We start from the raw sequence: 12,560 nt of genomic DNA, 5'->3' as shown, positions 1-12,560 counted from the left end.
GATTTAGCCATGTTTTTTTTCTTTGCAATAACACAGTGGCAGATGTGAAGGATTAACTAACATTTTTTTGACAATCTGTAATTCAGCTTGTGATTAAAATCATTAGTTATTTCCTCTCAAAATACAGAAATGGGAATTTTAATTTATAGGACCTTCTAGTTGTAATACAAAATCCTTTATGACAGTTGGTGGAGTTTTCCTTATTGATATTCATTAAATTATTGTGGTTTAAGTACAGTCTGTTTTGTTAGTTCCTGAGAGTAAAAGCAATTAACTAAACACTAGTGAAGAGTAAATAAATCTAGTAAACTACTTAGATTCTTCTATCTAGGGCTGAGATTCCTCAAATCCACTTGGGGATGCACATACCCTTCATCATTTGGGTCTTCATTCTGCAAGGACATGTTCTACCAACAAAGAGAGTATAGTGCAAGTGCACTGTAATATAGTGCAAGTGTACTTAAAAGACCAGGAACAGAATTACAGTTTAATGGCTTGTGAGGGCCTGTTTCTGTGCTAGGAGAATACCACTGTTACTGTTTCAAGTGCAGGATCAAACATGGAGATCTCCTAATGCTCCTCCATTCCTCTGGATGGAGAGACGAGCCTGTGGATGTACTTTGCAGAAGTAGCCAATTTCAGCTTTTCTAACCAGGGAGAGATTCAGATTAGGGGAAAGGATGCCACTGAATGGCTGTGAGATCCCCTGAAGCACCACTGCTGAATTCACAGGAGTGAATCCTCAATATCTGATGTAGGCTGGTTCGGGACTTTCTGCTCTCATAGCTGCAAGATCAAATGCAGAGATGCCCAGCACATACATGCTCCCTGAGGGGCAAGGCCATGCTGGAACCCCTACATACCTCCTTTCCTCTGCTTTGCCAATAGATACTGAATTACTAGGCAGAAAAAGCTAAAATAAGTGATTCAGTGCCTAACAGCCAGAGCTTATTAGCCCTTCAGCTTGTAAGGTTATTTTATTGTTGCCTTTGAGTTTATTGAAGACAACCCAGCTCCTCTCCCTTTGGGTAATCTCTTTGTTTAATTCTTCAGTGAAAAAATTGCTACAGGTCATACCTCGTTGGAAGCCTTTCCTCAGATTTCTATGTTTAAGATATAACACTTCATAATAATTGGTTTAATTTGTTGTTTGTTTGTTTCTTTCTTTGTGTTTTTGTTTGTTTGTTTTTTTAAGAGCCAACAAAAGCTCCTGCAGCCAATCCAGCTATCAAAAAAGCAGCAACACCAGGTAAAGGAGAAAAATGTTCACATACAATGCATTTCTTATACTCTTGAACCAGTTTATTGCATAATAGCACCATCTGCTGGATTGCACAAAAGCCACTGTTTGGTTTTGGGTTTGGGGTTTTTTTTTAGTCTGTTTCCTCTAAATTATTGTAATAATTTGTACATTAAATTTTTGCTAAGAACAAAAATAGCACTGATTAGCACTGATTTATAACATTATATTTACTTCTTGTCATCCCATGGCAACTATAAGGTTGCAGGAATATTGAATAAAAGTTTCAATAGACTTATTTTACAGGTAATCGTCTATTAGTGAAATAACTGCCTATTTGCAAGCAGGTCTTAAAGGATCTATTGATTTGGACCTCCAAAGAGGAGCCAACTATTGGGCACCAACTATTGGGTCATTCTGCAGGTCTTGATATTAAAAAAATTAATCTGAATGTAAAGACTGATTTTAAAAGCAATATTTACAGAAATTACTTTCCTTGTGAAGCTATATTCCAACCCTTTAAGAAGAAGATCTGATTTTTCAAAGTGCTGCTCTTGCAGTAGGTTTTCAAAATGCAGCTTTTAGATAATAATAAATATGCACTGAAAAGACAAGCAAACTTTTTTCAACAAAATAATGTCATAAATTCCTACCTGAATTTATATTGGATTGTAAAAATCTACTACTTTTTTTTTTATTTTGGATCTCATCTGCTTCAGAGCCATCTTCAAAATAGCCACATCTCATTTCTGCTTAATTAAATAAAACCTAATATAATTAATAACAATCTGAATATTTATTATATTTGTAGTTTGACTACATTTTTTATTGATTATCAAAAAAATGCTCAGGAAATCCCCATGTGAAAGTGTGGTCAGTATAAAACTATAATATTATCCTAGCCCAAAGCAGGGCAACCAATACTGCACCAGGCTCTGTGCTATTGAGCTGTTTCTGGTGCTGGCATTGCAGGAGTGGCCAGCCCACACTTCTACTGCTTCTTGCCTCTAGCTAATCCTACTGTACGGATTTGGAATCTTTTTATTTCCTTTTTTTTTCTTCCTTTCTTTAAGATTGTTTTCTGGCTCTCTTTGTATAATTCATAGCACGTCTGTAGTCTATCTCAGAGATCCATTCTAATGAAAGAGGGAATAATGACTTGAACCAGTATGGGTGATTGGGAGTTGGTCAGGGACCAGTGCAAACCAGGAGCACCTTCAGTTGCCTCTACCAACAAAGGACATGTACTCTGGACTCACAGTTGATGTGGGCTATTGCTCAGCTGTAGGATATACTGTGTGAAGCTGGCCTAAGAAGCACCATTTCCCTGCCAATGCTCCCCATCCCTGCTTTCTGTGTTTGCCACCATGTTCACTTGTGCTAACACAACTGGGAAAACAGTGTAAACCACACCATTACCATGCCTTACAGCTAAAAACTATCCCAGAAATGTGTGTGTGATAGGACATTTAGTCTGGACCTAAGTCTGGCTTCACACGCATTTATATGCACATAACCGATAATTTCTTAAAGTAGCTTTGTTCCCCCAGTGTGTTGTATAGCTAGACTCTAGATGTTTGAACAGTACACTTCAGAAACCGTTATGTTAGAACCATATTAATTCATTCCACCTGCTTGCTTCCAATATTTGTGTTCATTTTTGAAAAATATTCCAATGAGTCTACTTGTTGGCAAGAATGGTGATGACAGTAATCTGCTTAAGACAAAGAAAGGGGGAAAACTGGCTTCTTATGGAAAAATAAAATAACTTTGTCTGTTCTGACACCTTTCTAATTATTTAGTTTGACTTAAAAGTGATAAAGAGCAGTAGGCTCTGACTTCTACGTTTTTGCTTCCCCTCTAGTTCTCTGAAAACTAATTTACCACCAGAATAACTCACCATAGCAAAATATTAAATATGCTTGTTTGGAAACATCATAAGTAGACTGTTGCCTATTAGCACAGTAAATTAAATACATTATCCAATTTCATATTTCATTTTCTTCCTCATATCTTATTACATCACAATCTGTACCCAAGAATGCCTAAAGCTGAAGGTTTACTCCTCTTAACAGACTGAACAGACTGACAGCACAGCTGGTCATCTTACGGTACACCTACATCACATATGTTCCTCATCATAATGTCACTGGTGAAGAAATCCCTGCCTAATTCAATGTACACTATTTTTATCTCCATATATTTATACAGAGAAAGCAACAGAAGTGAATATGGAGTTTGGAAGTCTATGAGAACTTCTGTATCTGGAAGCTGACAACCGCTCCAGGAAATCAGCCCTAATGAATTTCCATTACATGATTTTGAAAGTGGATACATTCAAATATTTCCAGTTTTCTCTAACTGGAAAAAATTACCTCTTTGGCAACCATCAGAAACTGGGCCGAAGAGGCTGATATTTGGCTGTAAAGCAGAATTGTTTCATAGGTGTATGCAAATGTTCTGAAGGGAGAAATCAGAGTTGAAGATATTTCATTACACCAGTCTTCCACAGTTACTCTGTCACATGCTGTCTCCATCCCAAACCCTGCTGCCGTTTTCTCTCTCCGCAGTGCCTTGTCTCCTGAACTGGGCCAAGCAGGACAGGTCTCAGCGTGACCTACCCTTACAGGATATCTGTCTACCCTTTTTCCCTGAGGATAGGTGCACGTTTCTTTCACGGGTTTTCCTCAGGCACTCTGTGTGTGCTGGGCCCAGCAGGTTCTCTGGAGGGTTTCTCAGAGCCAGGGGTGTAGGTGATGAGCAGCTGCCTCATCCTGCCATCCTTTGTCAGGATGGGGGTGGGGAGGGAAAATTCTCTCCCTCTCATCCCTGTGGAGGCTCACCTTGAAAAATTTCCCACATCTCAACACTTATCATGCCTCGCAGCTATAGCTACTTCTGCTGGGTCAGTGGTCCACCTGTCAGCGGTGGGGCACAGAGTCACCACACCTCAGCTTGGTAAGTTTTCTGGGTCTGTTTTGTCATGATGAGGAAAGCAAGCACACGGCGGTGCAGGACAGGGCAAGGAGCACAGGCTCAAACCATGCAGAGAGCATTTGCAGCTAAATTAGCAGGAGGGTGAGTGTATTCCCCAGTAGGCAGCAAGGAGCTTTGGTGCCACTGAGCCCCCATGCACTCCCTTAACTGGGGTGAGGGTTGGGAGCAGCTCATCTGTGAGTCCATCTTATGGGATAACATATCACAGGCAAGACTCATGCACCTTCTATAAACACCAGTGATAGCTTTCCCCCTGATGATTTGCCTGATTTAAAAATCAGTTCCAGCTCCTTTCAACATTGCAAAAATTAAATCCTAATTGCAGTTTAGAATTTCCCTGGAATGGTCTTGAAATTTTTAATTTAATTTTACAGTATGTTTAACAGATTTTGTACTGTCACGTAACTGACTGGTTACTGGGTTTAAATGCCTAATTTTCTCCATATTTCCTCTCCTCACACATGCAAAAAAAAAAAAAAAATCTTATTCTTTTCTCTCTTTGGGTTCATAACAAAACCTTTTTTTAAGCATAATTTCTCCCTTGAAAATCAATGAAATTTAGTTTGGATCCAGAAAGAATAAAATAAATGTGACAGGTAATAGCTAATTTTGAGTACTCAAATGTCAGCTGCATCCAATCTCTCAAACTGACTACCAGTTGTGTTAGAATTATTATTAATTTATCATGCCTTTGATCATTTCACTGTTGGTAAGAAGCAGAAAGAGAATATTATACAGAAAATTATATAGGAAGTGCCTTCATGGTATAAGTATAGAATATTAGAATGCAGTCTATAATGAAAAACCTGGTCAGAGGATGTGTTGAAGAGATTCAGATCACTCTATCTAATGCAGGAAGAACTACTGATTCTACTGGTAACGGGCAGTATTTACTTAGCAGAGAAATTATTTTATTTCTTCGTTCCAAGTAAACAATGCAACTAAAATGGCAGCAGGAAAGCTATTTCCATAGTGTATAACCAGTGCTATTCTACATAAAAAGGAAGAAATAACAAAAGTTTATGGGACAGTAGATGTGCTTTGAAATGTAGAAGAGGTTTATTAAGGAGTTGGGTTGTCTTTTAATGATCACTTATAGTACACAAGTACATAGCAAGAATGCTAAAACCATGTAAATGTTACAAAAAATTAATAAAATTCAGCATGTCTATTGAATAATTTATCAACGCAGTGGAACAGGCAAAATTATAATGGATTGCTTTTCAGGTTTCTCAGGCTCAAGTAACTCTCTCAAGTCACACATCTTGGGATTTATTTTACTCACAGCACCACACCCTCTGCATCATCCATCAACCTACCTATTCTCACCTTATGTGACTACACGTATCTTCTTGCGTAGTCAGTAAAAGAGGAGAGACTTCAAAAACCAGTATAATTTTATGTTACACACCCCCTGTAAGTACTTTTGGAAAGAGGAAAAGGAGAGGAATAGTTTAGTTCTCTGTCTCTCTCACAGTATATGGACATGGTCCTAGTAGGTTTGCCATCCTGCAATCTCCTTGAGCTCTTATGTCATGAAGTGCCTCTATGTGCCCTGAAATTTCTCTTTATAAGCAGCCACTGCGCCTGGTTAGAACACATCTGCACATATTTCTGTCATGCAGATGTTACAAAGAAAATTATTCTGGAAGCTGCAGTAGTCTGTTCAGTTTTCTGGTCCCTGAAGTTATCCCTCTCAGACTTTTCATAACATCAGAACAGCCATTCTCAGGGTTTATATTCCGGGTTTACAATCTAACTCTTGAGGGCCAAATGTTAGAGGTAACTTATTGATGGTATAAGGACAGGTTTTGTAGTTTATTTCTTTATAAAATAAATATTACTTAGCAGGTGTTTATGCAACAGTAAACAAAATAATGAAACCCTACCTGCATTAATCCTGCTGCTTGGGGTCCTCGGATTCAGGTCCAGGATCATTCTGTAGGTCTTTTGCATCACCAAGGCTTTTTTTTTTTCAGTCCATATTAGCATAATTCTTCCTCTTTCCCACTTTAACTGTTTGGGAAGTTAAATATCATATCTTCTCTGACTTACTAATTTTCTTTCTGGTTTTAAATGGATAGTTCCAGGCTTGCCTGTTTTTTGCACAGCAGTTGGGAATTATCTGATTTCAGTCACTAGCAACCTGCCAAAGGATAGGAGAACCTGGGTCTTGGTTCTCACCCTACGGAGCTTCCACTGGGCTTTAGTGAAGCCTTACAGCTGACTCTGCTCCTGATCTGCCAGGAATGCACTGTACCCTCAGCGGCTAAAACCTTGCTGCTATTGCAGTAGTCCATCACTCAGCCACTTCTTAATATCTGCAGGAATCTATTATGTGGATGGAGATGTATTCCACAAATCATTTCAACCCATTGACATTTTCATCCCAGCTCAAGTCTGAGAAAATATTACAGAACAGGACATCTTAAATGGTTCACATGATTATGTAAGCTGAACTCTGAATTCATCTAACTCTGAACAGGAAATGAAAAATGAATTATTGACATGTCTCAACAGATGCCCTGAAAGGAGAAGAATTTTCTGATGTTAGATGATTTTACTTTACAACCTTGAATTCTTTAATTATAGGATTTATTTAAATAGAGCATGAATAGCTTATTTTACACTAAGCTTTCTCATCTGAAATCCAGTTTTTATTCACCAATTTTTTAAATTATTTTTGAGTAAATGTCCTGAAATTCAGGTTATTTTTGTGACTTTTACTAAGATGTTGAAAAGCCCTGTCTCATAGCTTGGTATTTATACTTTCCTTACAGTATTCTCTGTTTAAGGATGATAAAGATTTAAAATAATTTCAAATACTTCCCTTCAGATCACAGTGTCTGTGAAGACACTTGTACTAAAAAGGCAGCCTTGTTTCTTTTTTTATTACCAGATATTTGATACGCATCAGAGTACTGTTGTATTCCTAACACAAAGCAACACTACTTTAAGAGCAAGGCAGGGGGAGCAAGTAAACTACAAAAACGATTTCTTTCCATACATGAAAGTAACAATGATGAGAATAAAAGAGGGTCAAATTAAGTGCTATTTAAATAAAAATCCCAGTTAAAAGGATTATTTAAGTGTCTGCTCTTTACAGAAAAGGCATTTTAAGGTACTTTGTTCTGAAGCTGGCAAACTTTCATAGCCCTGAACTTTTTCATGATTTAAGTGCACTTTTGTCAAGAATGGGGCCAATTTTGAGCAAGAAATTAACATATCTTTAACTCCATCTTGAATCAACAAAGAATTCAAGGGCATGCTCGAGTTTTGTTGATTAGACTATCGGATACGTTATGGTTATGATTATCTTCCCAGATAATAATGTTTTGAAAGTGGTGCCACCTTCACTTTGCTAGAATAGGAATAAATGGGCCTCTTCTTGTTCATTGAGACTGTTATGAAAACATCACTTGACTTACAGGGGAGCAGTGGTGTGGTTTACTTTTCTATACCATATATGGTCATACTACCTCTAGAATTTATGATGTTCACTTTTGATGCCACTGCTTTCTGCCTGTGAAGAAAAGCTACAGACCAAATAGATGAAACTGAAAGTACTTCATTTCCTCCAGGCCTCTTTTCTTTCTTTATTTGCGTAAAATTTTTCTCAGGTATTTCCCAACATGATAGTAGAATTCTCATATAAAGATGCTGATACAGAGAATTGTCAAATGCTTTCCTTTCCTTCACAAAAATCCATCAGAAAAACTGTTTGTTACCCTCCTCAAAAGATGATTTATAGAGGAACAATTATATGTGTGGCATGATCTCACCAAGTAAGGGATTTCCTTTCTGTGTTCTTATTCCAGAAAGAAATGTATTTGTACAGTTCATTATCTTTATGAATCAAAGTGTCCAATGATGGTGAGGTTTTCTACATTGATCTAGAAAGTAAGAATAGGAGGGAATTATAGTAGAATACATTCTTCTTGGGAGCAGGAGAAATGGAAAAACCTAGTTTGATGCAAGACTTTCTCATGGGGATTATCTCAGATCTAACAATGTGACTGAACTCATATTGCAAAATTTCCACCTTCCACCAGAAGGAACTAAAGGCATCTTCCCTGTGTCTGGTTGCTTATGTTCACACTACTCTTAATGAAAGGATATCTTGGAGAGCTTTACCACTCTGTCTCATTTGATTTTAATTAAACAACGTGATATGAAGGTCTGAGAAGGGAAATGACAAGCATATAGCCTATAAAACCAAGATTACAAAACTATAAGACTAGGCTAACTTTCTGGTTGTCTAAGGATTTAAGTATTCAAGACACTGTATAGAATATGACAAGAGTGACTGGAATATTTGTGGTAAAAGTTAAGTAACAGTGCAGCAGTTAAACACCATTTCTATGCATCTACTGAGTGCAAAAAAAATGGTATTGGTTAACTGAATGTGGTGTATTCTGCACAATAGCAAAGCCACTTGATGTGCCATTTATTTAAACTTTTCCCAATCTGTGTCATTCCTCATACAATTTTTATTTTCCTGAACACTTCTTGAACACGAATGCTCTATCTGAATTAGGAGATGACACGTACACACACATGCATACATGTGCACACATAGCTATATAAATTATGTGGGATTTCAATTTATTCTCTTCTAAGGGATGGCAGAGAGTCCCAGTTTGTGACTGTCTATCCTGGTAGTAAAGATTAAAGTGCACCACAATGAATTTACCAGCCTAGATGCTTTTCAGCACCATTTGTGCTTTGCGGAAGAGTGTAGAGGCAGGTTCAGGTTCTCTTCTATCTTCCAGCTACTCTGGATTGCCTAGGAGTATGTTACTAGTAATGAAAAAAAACACATTTATATGGTTTTATGGGCATCTAATACATTACCAGTTTTCATAAAAAAAAAAAAGAAAAGTCATTTGTTCAAAGCATCAGAGTATATAAAGACGATGAAATGTCAAACTAAACCAAATCTGAATTCCTACATGGTAGAAAAATAATATATTACCAACAAAACTTCCCGAAATAAAAACATGTTGTACAGTCTCATATACAGGCAAAAATGGTTAAATATAAAAAGAATGACAAATCTCATGGCAAATGTCTAATGTTTCTACAGTTGGCAATATTCTTTCCTATGTCATACTAACTACTTGGAAGTAAAAAAAAGCAAAGAGAAAGACGTTGAGATCAAGCAATAATAACTTGTAACAAACAGGAAAAATCTAGGTCTGAAGTTTCTTGAAATTTATGGCTCAGGTAATGAAAGGTTTAAGTTCGTTCCATTCAAATTTCAAAGAAGGAATCATCTGAAATTTCCCGACATGTCAGATTTCCCAGAAATGCTTGATGTCAAATTCCATGCTATTAATTTTTATAAAATTTCTCATAGGAAAGGATCTCATTTCATATGTTTCTGGAAGTCAAACTATTGTAAAGGAAACTCTATAGGATTTCCTTAATGTTTGAAGTTTTGAATAAAAAATCAAAATAAAGCTAAATAAATGGATTATTTTATACTTTGCCAAAACACTTGCCGAGTGCTGTTAGTATCATACTGTTCCCTGATCTCATGAGAGCTGACACATCTTAGAATGAGAGGAAAAAATAATTGCCTCCGAACAACTGAAGGCAGAATTATATTTCCTTCAGTTTCCAGGAAGCTATTCTGAGCAATAGCAAAACAGAAAACTGCACAAAACCAATAAAAATTCTCATTTCACAAAATAAATTCTAGAATATCTGCATGAAAGTGGGTAGTCTGAAGAGTACTTGGGCTACACAAAACCAAACCTGCAGCTGTGGTTATAATTAAGATCGAGTCAGCCAAACTACTGAGTCCCAAACTTTTGTCTTCTCAGTTTTTTACAATATTTCTCATCCTTGACCTATATAGGGTTGCCACCCAAGGTAGAATGCCATCAAGGACATATAATACTTATTCAGGCAATAAACCATTTAATGTAAACTTGCTCTCTATCACTTTTTCATATTGTTGGGAAAATCATATTTATGACTCATTGCTTTGATGACATGAACCTGCTCCATGACCATTTCCACTAAATCCCCCTTCTTGTTTACAATGTGTCTATCAAGAATCGATAATAATTTTCATAAATATAAATTTTATAATAAATACACTAAAATGGGCTTTATATAACTATATTAAAGCTATTTCCATTATTTCAGTCAGCTAGTCTTGATACTTTAAAGTGTACATTTTGTCTGAAAGATATTGTTTTTGAAATTGTGATGAAATTACATAAATATTTTTGGGAAAAAAAAAGAAAATAATTGGGATTTTTAAGAACTCAGAGCAAAACTTTATTTTAGAAACTCTATTTTTCTTTAAAATGTGTGTAATATGGCTCTTCAGATGAATTTGAAACCCTAGAAAAAAATGAGGTTTTATTTCAGAGAGAACCTCACGGGTTGCTTGATATAAGCTTATTGGGGGTGAGAGCATGCAGTAATGACATATTTTGTTTCAAACTTAACAATTGGGGGGCTTATATTTTAGATCAGTATGCCCTTTCTAATATAAATTACTTTTGCAACTCTGCATGAAGTTTACCTCTTTTAGTTGCCCACTGCAGTCAGTATTAATACTGTGCAGTCAGTATTAATATTTATTATTAATTAATATTTAATAGGAGGAATATTATTCATATTAATGTTGTTTATAAACATATTTAATTTTCTATTGGCAGGTTCTTGTTCCTTTTTGCTTATTCAAATGAACGATTGTTCAGATTTATTAATAGGTTTGTGAGGGTGCAACATTCAGAATCCCTTTGAACATAGAACTTTATGTCTTGATTCTAGAGTGGAAACTGTTGAAACATTAACGCTGCTCAACTGTATACCACAGTATTAATAAAAATATAACCTATAATAAATATGGAGAAAATATAGGCATCAGATACTGGTAAGCAATGAGCATGTATTTAAGAGTATTCACCTCAGGTCCTGTGTGCTGTTTTGAGTGCCACAGCATAAGAGAGAGAGCATCCAAAGAGTGGCTGTGAAGATGGAGAAAGGTCTGGAGGGGAAGCCATACCAGGAGCAGCTGAGGTCACTTGGTCTGTTCAGCCTGGAGAATAGGAGGCTGAGGGGAGACCTCATTGCAGTCTACAACTTCCTTGTGAGGAGAAGAGGAGGGTCAGACAGTGATCTCTTCTCTGTGGTGACCAGTGACAGGACCCAAGGGAATGGCCTGAAGTTGTGTCAGGGGAGGTTTAGGCTGGATATTAGGAAAAGATTCTTCACTCAAAGGTGTTTGGGTGCTGGAACAGGCTCCCCAGGGAAGTGGTCACAGCATCAAGCCTGCCAGAGCTCAAGAAGCACTTGAATAATGTTCTCAGGTACATGGTGTGATTCTTGGGGTTATTCTGTGGAGAGAGAGGAGATGGACTCAATAATCCTTGTGAATCATAGAATCATAGAATATTCTGAGTTGGAACTCAAGAATATCCCTTCCAACTCAGGATATTCTATGATTTAATGATTCTATGATATATCTTGTGATCAGTCAGTTCAGATACTCTTGAATTTAGGAAATGTTCCTATGTAGATCCAAACCTGCTCAGCAGAGCCTTTCCATATGCTGTTTAAAAGCATCTGCAAACAGAAAAAACTTAACTATTTTTTCTGCTACTGTGAGCATCAGCACTGACTGGTAGATGATGCTTGGTGTCTGAGAGAAACATTCAGTCTCTCCCCATGGCAGGCTGCCTGCTCCTTCTGTGAGGAGGTTTTGAAGCATATCCTGGCAGGATGAAAAGAGCTGTTACAGAAACTATATTAAGAAATTGTAAATCCCAGGCATAGCTTGATAGAGGGTACAGAGTTTAGGTGGATGAAGCTTTTCAGCTTCAGGTTTCCAGCTCCTGTTTTGATAGTGAGCTCCAGTGAGCAATCATTTCTTCCACACTGTCCACTCCTGTAAAGGAGGTCAGGATCCTGTCCCCTTTTCTGTGGATGTAGAGCACAGTGGCTGAACTAGATACTCTGCTTATTCTCTATTCTCTCCAGTGAAGAAAGACAAGGACCACAGGTGTCCTGAAACATCTACAGTTGCAGGCCTCCATTTAAACCACCCTGAAGCAAAACTGCAGATGTTTTAACCTACACTGTTTCTATAGTTTCTTTTTAGCACCTTATTATACAAATTAAATCCTTTGCTGTCCATTATCAGGAGCTAATCTCAGCCTGTTTATGCAGTGGGAAAACCACTGAAGAGACTGATTACAACTATAAAGGTTTTATTTTGACATGTAGGAAAGCAGAGAAGGACTTCTCTGAGTTGAGAGTCCAAGGGAATGTCTCACATCCAATCACCACTAGTAACATGAAA

The 12,560-nt window shown here is 37.2% G+C and overlaps 1 long non-coding RNA gene across 2 annotated transcripts in view; it reads left to right on the top strand.

The window, feature by feature from the left end:
• Positions 1-12,560, top strand: part of LOC113942836 — a 36,825-nt gene that overhangs the window by 24,157 nt on the left and 108 nt on the right. For both annotated transcript variants that reach the window (XR_003526076.1, XR_003526075.1), the window contains one exon: positions 1,196-1,249. This is a non-coding gene — a long non-coding RNA (uncharacterized LOC113942836). The remainder of the gene's footprint in view (positions 1-1,195; positions 1,250-12,560) is intronic.

Source organism: Corapipo altera, unplaced genomic scaffold, assembly GCF_003945725.1.
Source record: "Corapipo altera isolate COAL_440 unplaced genomic scaffold, ASM394572v1 2b, whole genome shotgun sequence".
Classification (NCBI taxonomy): Eukaryota; Metazoa; Chordata; class Aves; order Passeriformes; family Pipridae; genus Corapipo; species Corapipo altera.
Note: the sequence above shows the minus strand (reverse complement) of the source record. Positions and strands in the feature narration are given on the sequence as shown.